Below are 6,646 nucleotides of genomic sequence, written 5' to 3'. Positions count from 1 at the left end.
TGAACTGCCCTTCTGCATCTGGGCTAGCCATTTGTTCCCTCTGAGTATGCCCCTCTACGATTCCTATGTCTATCCACTCTTCCCCAGTGGTGTAGGGATTTGTGGGAGACTCCTCCTTAAGTTTATGGAGGGAATAGGCTATTGTTACTTTTTTAACTATGGTATTTCATTAAATTCCTTTACCTTGAACTAATTGCCTCCTTTGGTTAACTAGAGAGAGTAAATATACTAGTCAGGGCTTTTGAACTAAGATTCTGAGTGGACACTGGCTTCCAAAAAACCTTGAATCTGAGTTAGTTTTTCTTAAGGGTTGGGGAGACCATGTGAATGCACCAGATCATATATAAACAGACAAATTGAAAGACAAATTAGAGAGAAAGGGGGGGGGATGGATAGATGGATGGATAGATAGAGATGAACAGACAGACAAGGAGAGAGACAGATGGATAGATGGATGGATAGATGGATGGATGGATGGATGAATGGATGGATAGATAGAGATGAACAGACAGACAAGGAGAGAGACAGATGGATAGATGGATGGATAGATGAATGGATGGATGAATCGATGGATAGATGGATGGATGGATAGATAGAGATAGGCAGACAAGGAAAAAGAGACAGACGGATGGATAGATGATGAATGGATAGAGATAGAGGGAGAGAGAGAGAGAGAAAGAGAGAGAGAGAGAGACAGAGAGAGACAGAGAGACAGAGAGACAGAGAGACAGAGAGAGGGAGAGGGAGAGGGAGAGGGAGAGAGAGAGGGAGAGGGAGAGAGAGAGAGAGAGAGAGAGAGAGAGAGAGAGAGAGAGAGAGAGAGAGAGAGAGAGAGAGAGAGAGAGAAAGGAAACCAGGGTTCAGAGAATTTAAGAGATTTGCCTATGGTTACACAGCTAATAAATGTCAGAGGTCAAATTTGAACAAGTCATTTTGATCTGAAGCCCTACAGGCTTAGCTACTATGGCATGCTGACCCACCAGGTGAGAATTCTTTTTGGTATAGCGATGCAGCTTTAAGAAGTTGTGTTACCTGGGTAGCTTTCACTGTGCTGAGAATAAGTATTTATGTCCTTCTGCATTGTGTCTGACCGTAGGGCAGAGGTTCTTTTTTTTTTTTTTAAACCCTTACCTTCTGTCTTGGAATCTATCAGTTCCATGGCAGAAGAACGGTAAGGGGTAGGCAATGAGGGTTAAGTGACTAGCCCAGGGTCACACAGCTCATAAGTGTCTGGAGCCAGATGTAAAGCCAGAATCTCCCATCTCTGGGTCTGACTATCCACAGCGACACTTGGTTGTAAGGGCAAGTTGGGTTAAAACCAAAACCTTTTTTTATGCCATGAATCTCTTTAGTAGACCTAGCAAATCCTATGAAACTCTTCTCAGAATAAATTTGTAAATGCATAAAATACATAAGATTACAAAGGAAATCAATTAAAGTGGAATACAGGTTTCAAATTTTGTTTTAAAACAAGCTAACCTTGGGTTAAGAACCCCGCCCCAGGGTCATTATTTATTAGACTACACTATAATGTCTGGAAGTCAGGCTCAGCATATGCCAAAGGGTTGTTACATACCGACTCTGTGCCACAGAAGGTTGACCGCTTTGCCCTTAACGCTTCCCCCATGGGCCCTCCTCCGTTTGCTTAGATGTGTCTGTTTCTAAGGTCCTGGGGCTTTCCAGTCAGTGACAATTAGACATCGAGAAATCTTTATTCACTTCTTATCCGTGCTAAAAAGCGCACCCACGAACTAATGAGGAAATAGTGCACGGAAAATAGCAAGCAAAGAAGTGACTTCTTATGGATTATTTATCATTTCATTGCTATTGAGACGGATTAGGTGGCATAGGAGATGGAGAGCTGGGCCTAAAGTCAGGAAGTTCTGAGTTCAAGTCTGACTTCAGACAGTTATGAGCTGTGCAATATTGGACAAGTCCTTTAGCCTGTTTGCCTCAGTTTCCTCCTTTGTAACAGCCCCTATCTCCTAGGATTATTGTGAGAATCAAGTAATCTAGTATCTGTAAAGTGCTTCGCACAGTGCCTAGCACCTAATAGGTACTTTATAATTAATTTAATAATAAATAATAACAAAAATGTATATATAATACACAATTAAAAATTTAATAATACACTATAAATATAAAAATGGTAATAGTGTATATTTAAATAACATAGCATATAAATAAATATAGTGTATAAATAAATAATAAAATATGTATATCCTTCCCTCTATCTGCCCTGTGTAAGGCTGTGACTACAACCTTTGTCCATCTCTGCCACATATCTACGCTTGATGACCAGGCAGTCTTGAAGAGAAGCCACTCTGATGGGCCACACATTCTAATCTCATTTAAAATGCTTGACATCACTACTTTTCAGACTTATAGGAGTTCTTTAGATTCTAGCTTATAGAAATACCTCCATCAATTGCTGCTCTGTTAGAGATAGAAATCTAGGGGCCTTTGCAAGAGCACTGTTGGAAGGAGGGAAAAGTGATCCCCTTTATTTTAGTAAACTACATTTTCCTCCCTGCTTCCCATCTGTCCTCAGGACTAGGCCCCAGCCAAAACATTCTCCTTCAAGCCCTCACCTCCGAAACACTGGGAAGGCCAAGGCATTCTTTTGTTCTACATGAATGAAATAAGATACCTTTCATTCTCTCCAGCCTGTGCCCCTTCCTGGTATTGCTGCTTTCATTTAAAGAATGTACCCGTTGCATTCCTGAGAACAAGAAACCAAATGTTGTCAGGGTGCATTGGTGATACTAAAAAATCCTCTACAGGAGCAAAGCAGAGATAGGCAGGGAAAGAGTTTATTGGTGTAATTGCAATAACTGGAGGAGGATTGACTGGATCAAGAAACTGCTCATAAAATACAATATCTTTGATCTTGAAATCACTAGTTTATTTAGGGGGTTTCCTATAAAACCACTGAGACATTCCCTCCAAATAGACATCTCAGGAATCCTCTCAGATGCATTTCTTTCTTTCTTTCCTCCTCTCTTTCTTTCTCATTCTTTTCTGGTGGTCTTTAAATTATCATCACCTATGGAATTGAGGAGAGATTTCATAGAAGTCATCTATGGGAATACTCTGCCTTCTTTCTCAATATGCTCACTCTCCCTAGGGAAAGAAGCAGTCAGATGGTGAGAAGAGCACTTTCATCCCAATGTTGAGTAAAATCATTTCTCTAGCTCTTGTCCTAAACCTGTGCTGACTCCCTTTCCATGAGTAGCACCCCCTCTAGTGGCACCTCCCCTTAGGGCATTCTACTCAAGTGTATATAGACTTCGACCCTCACCGAAGGGAGAAGCAAAAATAATTTGCATTCACACACAATATGATCTCATTTTACACGACCAATATGTTCCAAGACCCTGCACACAAGCTGAAAGTCGTACATAATGGCAAACTCAGCTACTTAGTACATATTTCTTATATGAACATACTCAGGCACTTTATGACTTTTCTCAGGCTTACAAGAGATACTGGCATCACTACTTTTGTCCTAAATAGTGTTAATGAAACAAAGTGAAGCACTGCTCTGACCTGGACATGACTTGTTACAAGGGAGAACACCAGACAAAAACTGATGCTGAAGCTAATGTCTGGCACAAAACAGCATAATGACTCATACTAACACACGTTTCTCAGAGTGAGAATGAATGTGATTGTGCTAACTATGAGACTACACTATTTGGGAAAACGATGCCAATTTAGCACATAATTAAAATTTTTATTTACACATTTTCTGTCTTTTTTATTGCCTATCGTGTATAACTGAATTTGTATGTCTCATTTACATAAAGTTCTTTATGTATGAGTATTTATATACACTGCACATGTAAGCATAGATATACACGTACATAATTTTATACTGGATGTGTAATGTGAGCCAGGAATTGTGAATTTTAGATTTTCTTCACCCTGATTAGTTTTAAAAATCCTAACAACCAGGAATGTGTACACCCCTACTTAAGGATTAAATATTTAGGAGGATGGCCTATGACAGGCATGTGCTAGCAAGTGACAAATCAGAAACAACTGACAGAACCCCTGGGCTGTCCTAAGTCAAGCTTAAGCTACCATTGGTACATATGAGACACAGGAAGTGATGTAAAAAAATCTATATATTCGCATCACTTCCTCTTGCTGGTGTCTTTTTTGGCAGCAGAGGCTTTGAGCTCTGGGTCTCTATCTCGGTCTTTCACAGAGACGTGGCTCTGACTCTTTGTACTGGGCCACATTTTGGTGTTTTGGTGTCTTGGCATGGGTCAGGTGAGGCGTCTTCCCTGACCTCTCTCAGAGTTTAGGCTGATTCCTTTTTTTCTTCCTTTACCTTCCAAAAACACTATCCTTTTAGGAAGCCAAGCTAGTTTATCTTCTGAGGAGGCCTCGTGCCTGAGTTCTCTGAACTCCTGTTGGTTTTGGCTATGCCTGAGAAATCTTATACCCCTTTCCCTCTCTCTTCTTCTTAATTCCTTCCCTCTATATTAATTAAACCACCATAAAATTCCCAAACTGACTTAAGTATTTTTATTGGGATTGAATTAAATCCCTGGTGACCATTAGTATAATATATTAGTCAAAACCCCTAAATTTACCCCTTGCAGTATGGGATGTTTATTTTCATACAAAAATCATAATTGTTATGCAATAATCACAAAATGATTAGAACAGAATCTATAAGCAGCTTACTACTAATACAATTCAAGCCTCACTGGGTCACAAATAGAGCAAAGTCCAGTTAAATACCAAGTAGGATCTTTCAAATGGCCTTGCGTTCTTTTTTGATGGCAACTTTTTCCCTTACTGCCAGGCTATTCCTCCTCCAGCTATACCTTTCAGTGCCCTGAGAGTCACTGTTAATTCTCAACAACATACACAGGCCTTCCAGGACTTTTTGATATTCATTCAAATGCAAGAAAATACATAAGAGAGCCTGTCAAACTAAAAATATTAATATTGTACTTTAGGCACAAGTCTGCCAGAAAGAATTTATTTAATTTAACATTAATCCACTGGTCCATAAAAAGAGATGTCCAACTAGCTTAGTTCTGTCTGACCTTCTGACATGACTCTATCCCAAGACAATTTAAGGTAATATTTATAGGAATCTTGAACAAGAGAAATCACAGCATAGAAAATACAGTTTGGGCCAATATTCTGGAATAGTTTAGCAACCAAATCCCCATCCCATTCCCTCCTGGACAATTCCCCTCATTGATGGAAAAGAGGAGCCTATTTGTTAAAAGGTTGGTTTCCATTCTTTATTCCCTCAAGAAAATCTTTTTGTTCTAGATCTATCACTTTCCTTTCTGAGGGGCTTCTCTTAAGGGTCTAGAAAATGCTTTAGAGACAAAGAGTTTTTCTTAATATTTAACTTGGCTAAAATGTAGGGTTTTCATATACTTCCCCAGAGGTAAAAGCAGTTAATCACCATGGGACAAGCCTGGCAAGTTTAAGTCCTCGTTTCATAATGGGCGGGGGAGAACAGAAGGGAGATAGCAGCCCCTAGTGCCATTCTGCCAAAATAAAGCAGATTTCTTCTTTACCCTTGGCTGAAATCATATCTTAATTCCTGGAATGTGGACGTCAAGAGGACTGCCTCCCTTTTTCTACCATCTCTTTTTCTACCCTGTATGGCAACCCATATCATCAGTGATTTTCTGCCTCAGCAACCAATGAGAGGGGCAGAACCCAGCAATGAATCATATCTAGCCAGAAGAAACAAAGGGTATCAGAAACATGTTCAAGTTTCTTTGCATTCCCCTGGGGGCAGGCAGAGAACATCTGTGCATGCTCCAAAGGTTTAAGGGGGAGAGAGAGGAGAGAGTCTATGAATTTGACTTCAGTGCCTTAAGGGGAGCTCTGCTACAGAGTGCTACCCCTCTTGCCCTGGTTGAAATATTTGCTGTGCACAGCAAACTGATTGAAATGCATTTTTAGCGTGTTCATATTCTCAATCCAGAACAATTTTCTGGGAATTTGGGGAACCTGAATCATTGTCCTTTCCAAATGCCTTCCCCAGATGCTTGTACTAAAAAATCTCAGAAACGTTCACATGGCACATATCTTGCAAGGAGGATTCTCCAAATTCAGAATTGTGCAAATTCAACAAAGAACATTTTACAAAGCTCATCATAGGTTATCATTTGCAGTACTTAAAAGGGATCTGTCCCAACTCATAGAAATAGAGCTGACTAACTAACGTTATATAGTTATATGTAATGAAATAGAGCTCGCTAACAAACTAAAAGTTACCCTGAAAAAATGCAATTTGGAATAAACAAAGATAGCAAAAGTGAAAAAAAAATTGGAGAAAAGGAAAACTGAGCTTCCACTCTGAAGTTCCAATTGAAGTTTCTCCACAGGGATTAGAGGTTTGGAGTCAACTGGAAGCAACTCGGTCACCCATCAATAAACCACTTTGCCTGGAAAATTCATTGGAAGCTCCACAGTCCATTGCAAAATCAGCTGTGACACACTTGGCATCTGGAATTAACAGCACAGACCCAAATACACCTCAGTACAGAACATAATGTGAGATGATTTACCCCAATAATTACCCCAGTAAGTAACAGAAGATTCTTTAACCCAGCAACCCAGGTTATCATCTTACAGTGCCACATGTGGCAAATACCCA

This window comes from Monodelphis domestica, chromosome 1, assembly GCF_027887165.1.
Source record: "Monodelphis domestica isolate mMonDom1 chromosome 1, mMonDom1.pri, whole genome shotgun sequence".
Classification (NCBI taxonomy): domain Eukaryota; kingdom Metazoa; phylum Chordata; class Mammalia; order Didelphimorphia; family Didelphidae; genus Monodelphis; species Monodelphis domestica.
Note: the sequence above shows the minus strand (reverse complement) of the source record.